This window comes from Prionailurus viverrinus, chromosome A1 (assembly GCF_022837055.1).
Source record: "Prionailurus viverrinus isolate Anna chromosome A1, UM_Priviv_1.0, whole genome shotgun sequence".
In the NCBI taxonomy this organism is placed as follows: Eukaryota; Metazoa; Chordata; class Mammalia; order Carnivora; family Felidae; genus Prionailurus; species Prionailurus viverrinus.
In genome coordinates, this window is record NC_062561.1 from 212,750,738 (window position 1) to 212,767,442 (window position 16,705).

Below are 16,705 nucleotides of genomic sequence, written 5' to 3' on the forward strand. Positions count from 1 at the left end.
CTTTTTTTCTTCTCCAACTCCTTTCCAAAAGAGTAAAAGAAGCCTTGCCTTAGACAGGTTTAGAGAGACTAAATAAGTCCATGACCTAGATGTGCAAACAAAGCTGACTTGATTACCTGGTTAATTAAACAGTTGCTGTGTCAGAAGCACCACTCTCAGAGAAGCTCTGGGGTTGCCTTTCATCACTTTAAGCTTATATATTCTGAGGTGTCCATCCTTCCCAGCAAAGAGGAGAATTAAATGTCCACATTCCTAAACCACTAACAACATGTGCAATGCCCCACCCTGACCATGTGTGCCTGCCTTCATATTCTCAGGATGAGTTGCAATGATGGCACAGACATGGGGAAGACGTTGAGGTGTTCCCCAACCTTGAATCAGGAAATAAGCTTGCCATCCATATACTGAATAAAGTGGTGCTTAAGAAAGGCCTCTATTAAAGTGTTTCTTCTTGGGAATGTAAGGGCCTTTATGGGAGAACTTACTCTTTGATGTAATAAAACAATGTACAGATAGAAAGAAATAACAAAGATTAGAGTATAAATAAATGAAATAGAAGATATAAAAACAATATAAAAAATTTAATGAAACTAAGAATTGGTTTTTGCAAAAGATAAACAAACTTGACAAACCCATACATAGACTAATTAAGAAATAAAGAAAGATTCAAATAAATAAAATAAGGAGACATTACAAGTGATACCATAGAAATTCAAAGGATCATAAGAGACTACTATGAACAATTATATACCAAACTACTGGATAATATAGAAGAAACTGATAAATTCCTAAAACAATACAATCTACCAAGACTGTATTATGAAGAAATATAAAGACTAAATATACATATAACTAGCATGGACATTGAATCAGTAATCAAAAACTACCAAACAAAGAAAAGTCCCAGACCAGATGGCTTCATTGGTGAATTCTACCAAACATTTAAAGAATTAATTCTAATTCTCACATTCCTCTAAAACATTAAAGAGAAGAGAACACTTGCACACTCATGTTATAAGGCCAGCATACCCTGATACCAAAGCCACCTAAAGGCACTACAAGAAAAAAACACTTCAGGCCAATATCCCTGATGAGTGCAGATGTAAAAATCTTCAACAAAATACTAGCAAACTGGGGCACCTGGGTGGCTCAGTTGGTTAAGTGTCTGACTTCGGCTCAGGTGATGATCTCGTGGTTTGTGAGTTTGAGTCCCATGTCAGCTCTGCACTGACACCTCTGAGCCTGGAGCCTGCTTCAGATTCCATGTCTCCCTCTCTGTCTGCCCCTTCCCTGCTTGTGTTCTCTCTCTCTTAAAAATAAATAAATAAACATTAAAAAAAAATCCTAGCAAACTAAATCCAATAACACATTAAAAGGGTCATACACCATGATGAAGTGGGATTTATCACTGGAATGCAAAGATAGCTCAATAAATGCAAATCAGCTAATGTGATATATCACATTAACCGAATAAAGGATAAAAATCACATGATTATCTCAATACATGCAGAAAAAGCATTTGACAAAATTCAGCATCCTCTCATATTAAAAACTCTGAACAAACTAAGAAGGAAATACCTCAACATAATAAAAGCTATATATGAAAAACCCATAGCTAACATCATATTCAATGATAAAGAAAAAAAAAGCTTTAATACTCGGAAAAAGGCAAGGATGCCTACTCTCACCACTTCTATCCAACATAGTACTAGAAGTCCTAGGCAGAACAGTTAGGCAAGGAGAAGTAGTAAAAGGCATCCAAATTGGAAATAAAAAATTAAAAATGCCCCTGTTTGCGAATGACATGATCTTACACATATAGGAAACCCTAAAGACTCAAAAAAAAAAAAAAATACTGTTAGAACTAATAAATGAATTCAGTACAATTGCAAGGTACAAAATAAACATACAAAAATCAGTTGCATTTCTATATAGAAACAGCAAACTATCTGAAAAGGAAGTTAGGAAAATAATGTCATTTACAATAGCACCAAAAAGAATAAAATACTTAACCAAGGAGGTGAAAGACTTGTATACTGAAAACTACAAAACATGGATGAAAGAAATCAAAGAACTCACAAAAAAGTGGAAATACATTCCATTTTCATGGAAGAGAAGATTTAATATTGTTAAATTTTCATACTGCCAAAGGCAATCTACAAATCCAATGCAATCCCTGTTAAAATTCCAGTAACATTTTTCAGAGAAATAGAAAAAAAGTTCTAAATTTCCTATGGAACCACAAAAGACCATGAATAGTGAAATCAATATTGATAAAGAATTCTGAACAAAACTGAAGGCCTCACACTTCCTGATTTCAAAATATATTACAAAGCTTACAGTAATCAAAGCTGGTATGATGCTGGCATAAAGAGACATATTGACCATATAACTGAATAGAGAAACGAGAAATAAATCCAAGTATACAGAGTCAACCAATCTTCAAAAAGGGTTCTAAGAATATACGATGGGAAAAAGAGTTCCTTCAACAAATGGCCCTGGGACAACTGGATATCCACATATGAAAGAATGAAATTGGACCCATATCTTACAACAAACACAAAATTCAACTCAAAATGGTTTACGCTTAAATGTAAGACCTGAAACTATAAAACTAGAAGAACACAAATGAAAAGCTTCATGACATGGGTCTTGTCAGTAATTCCACAGATGTGACACCAAAAGCACGGGTAACAAAATCAAAATAAACAAGTGATACTACATCAAATTAAACACTTCTGCACAGCAAAAGAAACAATAAGCATAATGAAAGAGCAAAAGAGCAACTTATGGAATGGGAGAAAATATTTGTAAACCATATACAGTAAAACTTTGGATTGCAAGTAACTTGTTCTGCAAGTGTTCTGCAAGATGAGCAAGCATTTCTAATACATTTATTTATTCATTTTTATTTAAATCCAAGTTAGTTAACATATGGTGTAATAATGATTTCAGGAATAGAATTTAGTGATTCACCACTTACTTATAACACCCAGTGTTCATCCCAACAAGTGTCCTCCTTAATGCCCCTTGCCCATTTAGCCCATTCCTCCACCCAAAACCCCTCCAGCAACCCTTAGTTTGTTCTCTATATTTAAGAGTATCTTATGGTTTGTCTCCTTCTCTGTTTTTATCTTATTTTCCCTTCCCTTCCCCTATGTTCATCTATTTTGTTTCTTAAATTCCATGAGTGAAGTCATATGAAATTTGTCTTTGACTGACTTATTTAGCTTAGCATAGTACACTCTTGTTCCATCCACATTGTAGCAAATGGCAAGGTTTCATTCTTTTTGATCACTGAGTAATATTCCATTTTATATATGTACCACATCTTCTTTATCCATTCATTAGTCAATGGACATTTGGGCTCTTTCTATAATTTATCTATTGTTCATGGTGCTGCTATAAACATTAGGATGTATGTGCCCCTTTGAATCAGCTTTTTTGTATCCTTTGGATAAATACCTACTAGTGCAATTACCAAGTTATAGGGTAGCTCTATTTTTAATTTTTTGAGGAACCTCCATACTGTTTTCCAGAGTGGTTGCACCAGTTTGCATTCCCACCAGCAGTGGAAAAACGTTCCTCTTTCTCTGCATCCTTGCCAATATCTGTCATTTCTTGAGTTGTTAATGTTATCCATTCTGACAAGCATGAGGTGGTCTCTCATTATGTTTTGATTTGTATTTCCCTGATGATGAGAGATATTGAGCATCTTTTCATGTGTCTGTTAGCCATCTGGATGTCTTCTTTGAAAAACTTTCTGTTCATGTCTTTTGCCTACTTCTTCACTGGATTACTTGTTTTTTGGGTGTTGAGTTTGGTAAGTTCTTTATAGATTTTGGATATTAATCCTGTATGGGACATGTCATTTGCAAATGTCTTCTCCCATTCCTTCAGTCGCCTTTTAGTTTTGTTGATTGTTTCTTTCGCAGTGCAGAAGCTTTTTATCTTGATGAGGTCCCAATAGTTTATTTTTGCTTCTGTTTCTCTTGCCTCCAGAGACATATCTAGTAAGAAGTTGCTGCGGTTGAGGTCAAGGACATTGTTTGCCTGTTTTCTCCTCTAGGATTTTGATGGCTTCCTGTCTTATGTTTATGTCGTTCATCCATTTGGAGTATAATTTTGTGTATGGTGTAAGCGAGTGGTCCAGTTTCATTCTTCTGCATGTTACTGTCCAGTCTTTCCAACACCATTTGCTGAGGAGACTTGTCTTTTTTCCATTGGATATTCTTTCCTGCTTTGTGGAAGATAGTTGGCCATACATTGTGGGACTCACAGTGGTTTTACATAGTATTAAGCTTTTGTTTATTATTTCATTCAGTCAGCAAACATTTGTTTCGAACCTTCCAGGAGGCAAGTACTCAGCAATATTTTGGAGAGGGGTTAACTAAGACCCCTGTCTTCAAGATGCTAATAATAGGCAAGGCAAACACATTTTCTCTGAGTTGAAATAGTGCAAAAATAATGGTGTGTACAAAGTAGAACAGACACATAAAGGAAATGATAGAAATGCTCAGAGTTCAAAAAGCCTTCTAATACAGGGTGTACACAAAAAGACTCTTACAGGGTGCATTTGACAAAAATGGGAAACCTCCAGAGATTCACCTACCCAAAAGTTCTAAGAACTTTGTCAAGTGGAGACTTGTTCCCTTAACCAGTAAGGAAGGCAGTAATTTACTGTGCTGTTGACATAATTTAGGTGTTGTCCACTCTTCCTGCCATGATTCCATCAAATGGAGGAGCAGATGCTAAAGAACAACATTTCTCTTCTTTTCTTTGTTTTTTTCTTTCAAAAATCACTCACAGGGCAACTGAATGCTCAAGCAATAGGTGTTAGAAAAAAAGAAGTAGTATCTCTGTGCAGTCAGAAAGAGTCTGTGCTCTGTTAACAGCATAACGTTTATGAAATCAATTTCCAGTACCTGCTGGATCAGGCTGATGTGCGAACTAGCTTTCCACGGCCCATCTTAATCATTCCTGGGTGATTTGCCAGGGCGGATATTTTATCATGAATACAAAGAGGATGAGAACTATTCTCCTAATATATTCATTACTTGCCACACCATGCTAGTAAATAATATGCATATGATAATTTGAGAGACATAGTGTTCCCATTGCTCTTTTTTTTTATTCTTGGAACTCTGTCTTTCATAAATGCTACAAAAATCAAAGGCAAAATTACCTCAAAATTTGATTTTACATTCCTCCTACTCACCCTTGCTGGTTCTCACACAACACACATAGTACATTTTTCATGTGGCCAGTGGTTTTAGACAGAACAGCCCCTTCAATTCATACTCTTACTGTAGAATGTTCTGGAATAGCTCCATGAAGACTCATTCATTTGTTGGCTTACAAATATATAGTAAGCACCTACTCTGTGCCTGGTATTATGCTAAATCTATGCTATGTTTACTAGAGCGGTGAGCAAGATGGAAACATCTGATTCGTGGGCAGTTGTTTTTGGGGGTTTTTTTCAAACTCTTCCAAAATCTGAGGCATCATATAAAGACAAAAGAGAACATGATATGAATTTTTTTTAAAGCTTATTGAGAGAGACAAAGACAGCGTGATTCAGGGAGGGGCAGAGAGAGAGGGAGTGAGAGACAATCTCAAGCAGCTCTGTGCTGCGAGCACAGAGCCCGATGTGGAGTTCAAACTCACAAAACCATGAGATCATGACTTGAGTGGAAACCAAGAGTCAGATGCTTAACTGACTGAGCCTCCTAGGCGCCCTGAAATGGATATTTTAAATAGATATGGATTAAGAATGAATGAGAGAACCCCAAAGCTCTTCAGGACACATTTCAGTGGACAGCCATGAGTAAATTGATAAGCTGATTGAGCATGATTGAGCCCATGGATTTGGGGAATAAAACCCCACTTATAGACTTGATTTTTTGAAAAGAGATGCATAGGTCAGTTTTCTTAGAAATAAGTGAAAATATAAGTGTGTTTTACTGAAAGTAGAGTTTAATTCATGTGTATTTAAACCATCAGTATGTTTTAGTCTTTGTGAACTTTGCTCAACCTCAGTCTTTTCATCTTCCTTAGGATATTGAACAAAATTATTTTTGTGGTACCTTACACCTCTAAAATTCTACCTTTTTAAATCCTGTCTTTTTCATAATGCTTTCCTAATCTCCATGGCTTCATGTGGAATTTCCCAATTTTGAACCTTAATATGGTAATCTGTTAGAATTGTATTACACTGTGTGCCATTGCAAACCTAACTGACAGGAGCTGAAGCAAATTAGGAGGTTTTTTTGTTTTGTTTCACTTTGTTTTTTTTCTCAGACATTAGAGTCCAGAGGTAGGTATTTCATGGTTGATGAAGTAGCCAAACAGTGGCATCAGAACCCAGGTACCTTTAGTCTTTCTTTGTAAGCATTCATGATCCAAAGTCGGCTGTTCAATACACAGCTTCAAGTCTGAGCTCAGACAAGAAGGGATATCAAGAAGAGCAAAACTCAAGGGCTGGGTGAATCATCTTCCTTTCAAAGAGTTTGTCTAGAAGTTCTTAGTGGCATTTGCTTAAATCTCTTTGGTCAAAATGTATCACATGGCCATCCTTAGGTGTAGGAGAAGCTGGGGAATGCTCTTGTCTTTGGTCATGTACACTGATGCGCTAAAACAAAACAAGGGTTGTACTGGTAGGAAAGGAAGGGGAAAGGGATATTGGATAGGCAGCTTGAATCAGTTGCTGAAGGTTATTCAGATATAATATTCAAAATATTGTTAAACAGGTCTGGTATAACCACTGACCAATCAGAACAGATTCTGGCCAGCATGCCATAGCAGTACATGCTAGCTAAATAGCAACCCTCCTATTTTTCTTCTTGGAGTTACAGTCATTGCACAGTTGGCTTCCCCTCCTTCCCCATGTAATAAAGCCTAAGTCCATCCCTAACAGGACTATACTTTGCATATATTTTTTATTTTCCCCAGGAAAGCAACATTTACCTAGGTAAGCATTCACTTTTGTTGAAAGGAGTTGAATTATTCATATTATAATCCAAAAATGAGACGACCAGGCAAAGAAATGTTCAAGTTATTACCATTACATTTCCCCAGGAATGGATGACCCCCAAGAATGGTGACTACATAATCCTAAATGCCAATTTAGTACAATTGACCATAAACTGGCAGATTGATATGGGCTTTAAGGGTTATTCAAATCTCTTACGACTATTCAAAAGTATTATTATAGACTTAAAAAAGAAAAAAAGAAAAAGCAGTTCTGCCCAAAGTGAAAAGCTACAGGCATAATAGAGGTTTAGAAGACCTTTCTCCTCATTCATTAGGTTGAATAGAATTAAAAAGGAGTCACCTCCACCGTGTTAAAGATCAAAGAGAGTCAGTCTTTTAATGAGTTACAACTGGTTCTTTCAGCCTCTAATAAACCTAATAGTGTATTATTTCTATTTTGCTCAAATCTTGAGTAACCATAATGCTCAGAGTTGGGGATGGAGAATTTTGCTTCATTTCATTTTCTTATAAACTTGACATTAACTCAAAAATGCACGTCTCAATTCGTATTCTTTAAAAAAAGTTCTATTTGTAATGTTCATGGTTTTATTTTCACCAATTACATTTTTTCAAGGGCTTTTATTTTCTCTACTCATTTTCATTTTATTTTTTGAGTATTAATATCATCCATTTTTATTTTTAAATCAGTTTAAATTTGCTTTGTTAATTAGAGATAATACCGTTTTTCAAAATTAAATTACCATAAAGAGACATTAGAGTGAAAAAATCATATGAAATTGCACATTTATTATATTTAGACAACAACATTCTACTATGTCTCATATTTTTATTTTTTATTTAAAAATTTCTTAATGTTTATCTATTTTTTTAAATATAATTTATTGTCACATTGGCTAAAGTGGGTAAAGTGTGCTCTTGGTTTTTGGGGTAGATTCCTATGGTTTATCACTTACATACAACACCCAGTGCTCATCCCAACAAGTGCCCTCCTCAATGCCCATCACCCTTTTTCTCCCTTCCCCCACCTCACCCATCAACCCTCAGTTTGTTCTCTGTATTTAAGGGTCTCTTATGGTTTGCCTCCCTCCCTCTCTGTTTGTAACTATTTTTTCCCCTTCCCTTCCCCCATGGTCTTCTCTACTCATTTTTAAAAGATGTTTCAGTTTCTACTACTTTTTCACTAGTTCTAATTCTCCAGTTTGTTTTCCATTCTATGTATTTCTTGAAATGCAATACAAGTATATCCAAAACTATTTGGAAAATTAATAGGCTATCAAGAAAAAAATATATGTGTGTAATATCTGATTCCCTAATTGGCTTTGGCAAGACCTATCTTTGAGTTATCATCTCCATTAAAACTTCTCTCAAGTGCAGATTATTCTATGGCATAACAAAGGTTAGAATGTAATGGGGGCTTTTTTTCATTACTTTAACCTGTTGCTTTGGCTCCTTTTAACATTTGAGGTATGTACCTACACCTGGCCCTCAAGGGAAATGTCTATTTTTTAGGTTCCTAGCTAGCTAAATTTATTAATAAAGTATGATGGGTTATCTTCTTTATACCATATATATTCAATTCTATGAACTTTTCAATACATTTTATTACCTTTGAAACTGGGGTACACCTTTGAATATTTGGCATATTATTAATTAATTAACAGATTTTTTTCTCAGCAGCAAATAAAATAATGGTAGCAAAAAAACCCAATTGATAGCTTCTCAAATATGTCTAAATAAAGTAATCTTTAACAGTATCAGTGTACTTTTAAGAATTTCTGAATGATCTAGGAACCTGTTCTGAACCATACAATTGTTTCTGACTGGGTACCATGTTGTATATGCTAACCCAAAATGAGGACTTTAAGTCTTTGAAAATAGGATATAAGTATATAGCTACTCTTCCTTTTGATTCTCTACCCAGATATTTCTCTCATTGATAATTTTTGAATTTCATTGACTTATGCCTAATGAAACCAAACTATACATCAATTTTAAAGTATATCTTATTTTCCATAAATTCCCAGTTCTCCTTCCATTTCCCACCCCCCCCCAAAAGCAAACAAGTTACTAAATAAGCAATTAAAAGTAAACAAGTTACTAAATAAATAAGCTGTCCATCTATTCAATGAGAATGTTGTGGTTACCATGATATTTCCTCCCTTTTTAATTGTGCTAAAATGCACAAAGCATAACCTTACTATCTTAACCATTTTGAAGTGCACACAGTTCAGTAATGCATTCACAAAGAAGTGCAACCAATCTTCAGAACTCTTTTCATCTTGCAAAACTGGAAATACTATAATATCTTTTAAATGTTTAGCTTTTAGCTACAAAACCCTTATGATTTTTGTCAGAACAGTTTCAAATAAGTCCTGAACCTCCAGCCAGAGGTTTGGACCTAACCCAGCCCAAATTAGACCACTAAATTTCAACATTTTTTTTCAGATTGTACTCTTTAAATGTGTGTCTGTGTCTGTGTGTGTGTGTGTGTGTGTGTGTGTGTGTAAATGGCTATTTTCATTCATAAGATGGGATTAAACATTTTAATATTTTAACACTTTAATATTTCAAAATGTTTCCTACTGGTTGGCTCCACTAAAAAGGAATATGTCCTTCCAATAAAAGAGCTGATACAATTCAGTAATTGCTTCCATGTTTCTTTTCTTGTCTTGCCTTGTTATTTAAGGAGTGTACATTTCTTTGAAGTCAGAGAATAGCTTCTCATCATGTGCACACAGATGTATCGATGAATCAGATAACTGTATCTGTGAAGGAGATTGGTTTAAAATACACGAACCACTGGAAAGACAGAAGTGTGTAAAACAATGGCTTTCTTGCTGGACTTTTAAAAGTCCTAGACCTCTGTGCTAGTGCCTCCAAATGGGCCTTAAGGTGCAAACAGGAGGCCAAGTGGATGGGACTGGTCGCATGCTCTTTCTTATCTTCTGCCTTTATTCCCTTTCTTTCTCACCAGAAGCCAGTCCACCCAAAAACTTTGACAGAAGACTTGTGGGACAAGATAGCCAGAAATGCTGAGTGTGCTAAGGAAGTCGAGGGACCCAGACAGTAAGCAGCTCTGAGATTTGATTTCCCCTCTGTGCTTCTCATCCTGTCCCTCTCTCCTTCCTTTTGCTTTTCCTTAGCTGATTTCCCAAGGATAGAATTCATTTGTTTTTCTGACCAAATAGTAAACAAGTATTTGTTTTCAGATTCTTAATTTTGAAAGCAACAGAATAGAACTCTTAAGGAAAAATAGCACAAAACCCTACACCACATTAAATTATAGTTTTCTTTAGCCTTAAATAGATTGTTCTTCTTTGGATCAGTAGATTCAAAGGGAAAAAAAAATGTTCCTTGACCCAAGGTTATGTACATGGTTTGGGTGACTGGGACGCATCATCTCAACCTCAAGAAATACCTTAGAACAATGGTTCTTAAACTTTGCTCCACATTAGAATTCTAATGTTCCGGTGGTAGCCCCATTAAATCAGAATGCTTGGTGTCAGGGGAGCCAGGAATCCGCATGTTTTAAGGTTTCCTGGTGATTCAGATATGAGACAGATTTTAGGAACCACTGCCTTAGAGATTGTATTAATAAAGTCCTGATACTGGCTTGCTGCTGTATTGCCACTTCACTTTTCATCAAGAAGTGGAATGTGACAGAAAGCACTTTTTTTTTTCAGTTAATCAAATTAAGCCCCAGTTAACTGACGTTGTGCGGTAATTTATTGCCAGGGGGCAATCACAAGGGTGCCTGCTTTAGAGAAAACAGTAGTCAGACTAGTATTTTGGTATCCTGTAGTCAAAATAATGTATTTATCCATGGACTTTTGGTTGAATTAGTTGAATCTTCAAACTTTGCAATTTGCTGTTTTAATTTACCCAGACGCAACTTTGGACCCTGGCAGTCTTCTAACTTATTCACCACCTTGTTCTCCAGAGTCTGTAGAGAGCAATAAACTCTCCATGGCACCGGATCTTTGTGTGATAATCCAAGGAGAAAGTACCCATCAGGACCCCTCAAGCAACACCTAACCATCTCAGTGAACATTTCAAGAGCCCATCCAATCCCAGCTCTATCTCGGCTTCCTGGTTTCGTTTCCATCTTCATATGTATAGAGTTTTGTTTTTTCCATAAACATCATTTAAAAGACTATAGGGCCTGGTTCTGAGCACATTCTATTTTGATGGTGAATTCTCCTAATTATTTGGCAAAAGCGAGAGCATGAGCTCATTGGAACAAGACCTTTTTGTCCTTCTGTCGAACTTGTGCTTTGGTAGTCCAGAGGTCCTCATTTGCTGGTGCACAGCCTTTAAGGAGAGAAAACAAGCGCTGTGAGCAAGGGATCTGACTTACGGCTGCTCAGACCCACAGGAAGAGCCTCACACACAACTTAATGATAGTCCCCAAAAGCGTGACAGAGTAGTAGAAAGAAAATTCAGTCTAGTTGGTCTTTATTGCCACAGAAGAAACAAGATTAAAATGCAGTTAATTGGGAGTTTAGTGAGCAGAGACAATAACCAGAATTAAATAATAGATTTGCTTACTAAGAAAGCCTGTGGCATCTCCATTCCTAAAGAGACAGTCTGCTATAGCATGGGGATCAGAGGATTGGGTCACAATCCTACCTTGGCCTCTAACTTGCCATATAACTATTCATGTTACATGACTTTTCAGGGCTTCAGTCTTCCCATCTGTCAAGTAAAAAGTTGAGGTGAGTGATCACCCGAGTCCTTTGTTATGTACTAACAGTCTATGGTATGTGAAAACAGGACATGTAGCCTTCTGTCTTGACTGGGTATTAATAGCAGTTGCTTATCTGAGTTTCTTTCCAACTGAAGAATTTACAGACTAATTCATTAATTTCTGTCCTGTTTTGAATTGCAAAAATACAACCAGATCCAGATGAGATGATACCAAATAATAATTATTAATTATATTAGATCTGAAAATAATACTATAGTTATGTAAGAATAGAGTCACAATTGCTAGATGTATAGACTGAAATAGGTAGGGATAAAGTAGCGTGATGTCAGGGATTTGCTTTTTTAAGAAATAAGAAAATAAAACAATGTATCCAGTAATATATTCAGATCTCACAACATAACTTTTGGGTTGGCAGCCTTTCTGTATATGGAGCCTATATTGTAGAAAAAGGAGTCAAGATCCTGGAGTATGCAGATGTTGATGGTCTTGAGTATTCTGGACATAGAACCAAGGGACTAAAAGCTTTAGAGACTACACAAAGCTTTTCTAAAAATTTGGGGTGTGGAGGTTGAGTTAATTTACCTTTTTCTTTCTCTGTGTTATATGGATAGGTTGATAAATGAAGAAAGCAATTTCCCCTGAAGGAAATGGAAGCCCTTAGAGGTTTTAGTGACTTTGCTGGGAACACATACTAATGTGTGTGGCAACATCAAAGCCAGAAGGAAGATTGAAGGGTGAGGTTCTAGGACTACCTCTCTCCTGTACCTCCTTCCACTCCTGCTGGGGAAGTACCAATAGTATACATATGCTTTTGGCCCCCATTTGCCTGTGCGGTTTTTGCATCTGTCCAATATCCAAGTCTCCTTAATCATTCTTAAACCTCCTTCCAGTGGTTAGATCTCTCCTTTCATAGAAATTAACAAGATTTCATAGCAGTGAACTCAGAACGCCATCACTGGCTCCTTTTAGGACAGTAGCAACTTTCCCACCGGAGGACCAGATGCCATACTAGAATGGGACTGTGCTATGCCCATATTAGGCTGACCACATCCCACACTTTCTAACTATTTTCACTAATTAAAAATACTAGCAAGTTTTAAATTGATTCATAAAAGTACGAATTTATCACAGAAAAGATGTTTATATAAACACACCAGCCCACTCAGGCACAAACCATCTGTGTTAGTTTCTTAGAGTTTCCATAACGAAGTGCCAAAGCTGGATAACTTAAAACAACATTTATTTTCTTACAGTTCTAGAGGCTAGAAGTCTATAATCAAGGTTTCCACAGGGGCACATTCCCTCTCAGACTCTGGTAGAATTTTTCCTTGCCTCTTGCTAGCTTCTGGTGGTGGCCACAATCCGTGGCATTCGTTGGCTTGAAGGCTACATCACTCCGGTCTCTGCCTCTGTTGTTACATGTGTACATTATGTCTCTTCCCTACTTCTTAGAAAAATAGCAGTCATAGTTGGTTAAGGGCCCATCATTACCAGTATGGCCTCATCTTTACTAATATATCTCCAATGACCCTATTTCCAAATGAGGTCACATTCCTAAGTACTGGGAGACTTAACCATCTCTTTTAGGGGAATGCAATTCAACTCACAATATCATCCAAACAAATGATATTGTGAGAAGGTTTCCATCTGTGCCCTCTGTTGTGGCTAGGCTCCTGACTTTACACAGTTTTAGCACTAATCCCACTTCTGTCTGGAAAGTGATTTTTGACAAGAAGGATTGAGAGAACAGCCCAAGCTCCATGGCCAGTGCCAGCTCCTTCAGAAACACACGTTCCATCCTGTGTGACATGTTCCATGGAACCCAGGTGAACTCAGGTGCTGCTAATGCAGTGATGGCATGGTAAACTCAAGCTTGCAATTGGAAGGATTCATGGCTCACCCCCTCCAGCTTGTCCTGCTGCATTGGCCCTCACCCCTCTCAGTTCCTCCCCTTCTCCTGGCTCATTCATTCTGCTTTGCTGAAACCACAGCTGCTTTGAATCTGGCCATTTTGGTTCTTTGCACATGAGCTGTAAACCAAATAAGCCAAAGGAAACAAATACAACCATCATTAACAAGCAAGTTATCCAATTATTGGGGTTCTGTTTTTGAGATGGGGTCGGGGGGGGCAGTCGAGGCCTTGTATATCGCAAGGCAAATGCTAATCTGCCTGCAGAGTCAGCTTGCCAAGGGGTAATCATCAAACAGGTAGGGCTTCTTTTGAGTTGCACAGGCTTGTCATTGAGGATGTTCATTCAGATCAACGAATAAACCCTACCAAGCACCTTTAGTAAATCTAGCAAGCTTTGCCTTTGCCCTCTGCATTCTGAGGCGAGCATCCAAACTTCGTTTGGTTGCAGGTGCCCAGAGTAAGTCACTGGAGTCACTGGGCTTCTTTAGATTCTGGGCAGATTTCCTGGTGCCACAGGAAATCTCTCTCTCTCTCTCTCTCTCTCTCTCTCTCTCTCTCTCTGTGTGTGTGTGTGTGTGTGTGTGTGTGTGTCTGTCTGTCTGTCTGTCTTTCTTGGTGAGGATCAGGTCTCTGGGAGATGAGGGAACAGGGAAAGTATATTTGCAGAATCCAATCATTGTACCCACTCTCACCCCACTGCTTGGCACATTACCTGCCTTCTGTGCAAGTGAAAAGGAGGTAAACTACTCTGCTACTGGCAGAGGATGGAAGGTAAAGGAAGAGGAAGGAACAAAAGGAAAGAGGAAACAGGTGTCAGAGTGGGAAGAAAACATTAACCTTGCATAAAGTGATCAAGACTTATATGATATAGTGATCTCTCAATGAAGGAGTGGATATAGCCAAGGTACTGGAATCTTTAGATATTTTAGGGCTTCCTGAAAACCAGTTAACCCCAACTTATCTTAAAACCCATTAAGCCCCAACTCCACATTCACCATGGTTGATACCTTGACTTTTGTATAAATCCTCCCTGACCTTGTTGGACCAGAGACACAGAATGCAGAGTTGGGGCTCTGTCAGAGTGGCACAGCTCCATGGTGGCTCATCTCCGTGCAGCTCTGTTAGGCATGCAGAAAAGCTGAGTGGAAAACAAGACTCCCAATATCTAAAAACTGGATTGGAATTTCTATCCAAGGGACACAATTTTCCCATTGACCTAGTTGACTGTACAGCATGTGGAGCAAATCCAGGACACTCAAGATGAAAACACTTTTCCCTCAGTGCCTGAATGCCAACCATAATTTTTGAGTTCTCTCAACTGGCATCCCTGTTCTGGTCTAACTCCTGCTGTGGTGCCCGCTCTTGAAATTAAAGCTGCCTGCATTTCCACCACCATCGTCCAGAAAGGAGAGGGTATGCCACCATCTTTTCTTTTCTCCTTCAGTTTTTATCTATAGTACTTTGTATTCATTAACAATAGCTCTGGTTCCCTTTGCAATCTGGAGCTTCAGAGGCTTTGCTTTGGGTCAGCTCTGATTTGGAAGACTGAATCTTTGGCAGTGAGGTTTTGGAAGAAAAAGAAAGAGAACACAGGATAGGGGCCAGAGATGGAGGCAGATTCGAAGGTTTGGCCTAAAAGTTGTACTTAATAGATGGAGGACCAATTATCTCTGGAACTCTGATTTCCCAGCAAATACTTGACAGACAGGTTACAGGTGAGGACAAGATTAATTATTAAGGCATTGTGGAGGTGGAGAGGGGTAGAGGGGAAGTAAATACTTTCATGTTCATCACTGTTTATCCAAAATGAGTATTGCTAATCATGAGGGCTGCTGAACATAAAAGAATATCTATTATCATTTTTGTAAGTAAGTAGGGGAAATAACACACTGACATTTCTTTTGAACTGCTTTATGTGATATAATTTATATACCATAAAGTACACCTGTTTCAAGTATACACCTCAGTGGTTTCTAGAATATTTACAGAGTTCTGCAACCATTTTCAAATTTTACTTTGAAAGCATTTCATCGCCTCAAAAAAGGACTTAGTACATATTAGCAGCAAATTCCCATTCCCCTTTCTCCCCTGCCCCCAGCCCCGAGCAACCATGAATCTACTTTGTGTCTCTGTAGACTTGTCTTTTCTGGACAATTGGTATAAATGGAATCATACTATATGAGGTCTTTTGTGACTGGCTTCTTTCCCCTCAGATAATGTTTTTGAGCTTTGTCCATGTTGCAGCATAATATATCATTACTTCATTCCCTTTGTATTGCCAAATAATATTCCATGATTAGGACATACTACATTTTATGTACCCGTTCATCAATTGATGGACAACATACTATGTATTTCATTTCAAAGAGCAAAGTGCCATGATCTCTGTGATCTAAGTTGAACACCTTTTTACCTGCAGGTATGAGTTCATAAAACAGTTCCTGAACTTCAGGTCTTGGATTTAAGAGAATTTATTATTGATAGCAAAAGTGATTTGTATTTAAGTTTGTGGACAGTGGATGTTTGCAGGACAACCTAATGATAATAGTATAATAAGATCATGGTATTTCTAGTTGTGTTTTTCAGTATATTAATAGAGTCGATATATATTTTAAAGTATTCACCCCTCCCTTCTAATAAAATAACTTTGGAAGGTATGAAATCTTGCTAATTATGTGAACACAGAATACAGCACCTGCCGTATGTGTTCAGTCAACAATCTCACAGCTGAATGTGAGGTCGATCTCCAGAGCAGCCTGCCAGGGGTCTGTTGGATGCCCTCACCTGCCTGTTGTGTCCTTCTCTCTCTTTCCCTGCTACTGGCTTAGGTATGAATGAGGAGGCGTGGAAAAGAGAAGGGGTAAGGAGCAAAGAGGGTTCCTCAGGTCTTAGGTGTTGCCCTAGGATCCATATTCAGGTAGTTCTTACCCAAGGTGGCAAAACCCTTGCTGTCCAGTCCTCTTACATGTGGAGTAGTGGCCAGACTGTGGGCTCTGGAATTCTGGCATGAACATTTCCTATCTTTTGGATTCTGAGAAAGTACTTAACCTGTCTTGTTCCCATCAGCAAAGTGAAGATAATAGTAGTTCTTA

At 37.7% G+C, this 16,705-nt stretch overlaps 1 protein-coding gene across 2 annotated transcripts in view; it reads left to right on the top strand.

The window, feature by feature from the left end:
• Positions 1-16,705, top strand: part of PRLR (prolactin receptor) — a 161,770-nt gene that overhangs the window by 90,176 nt on the left and 54,889 nt on the right. The window contains exon 1 of one of the 2 annotated variants that reach the window (XM_047877535.1): positions 12,359-12,435. The exons of the other annotated variant lie outside the window; for it this stretch is intronic. The gene's annotated coding sequence lies outside the window, so the exon portion shown is untranslated. Of the gene's footprint in view, positions 1-12,358; positions 12,436-16,705 lie in introns of those variants that run through there. 2 annotated transcript variants of the gene reach the window in all.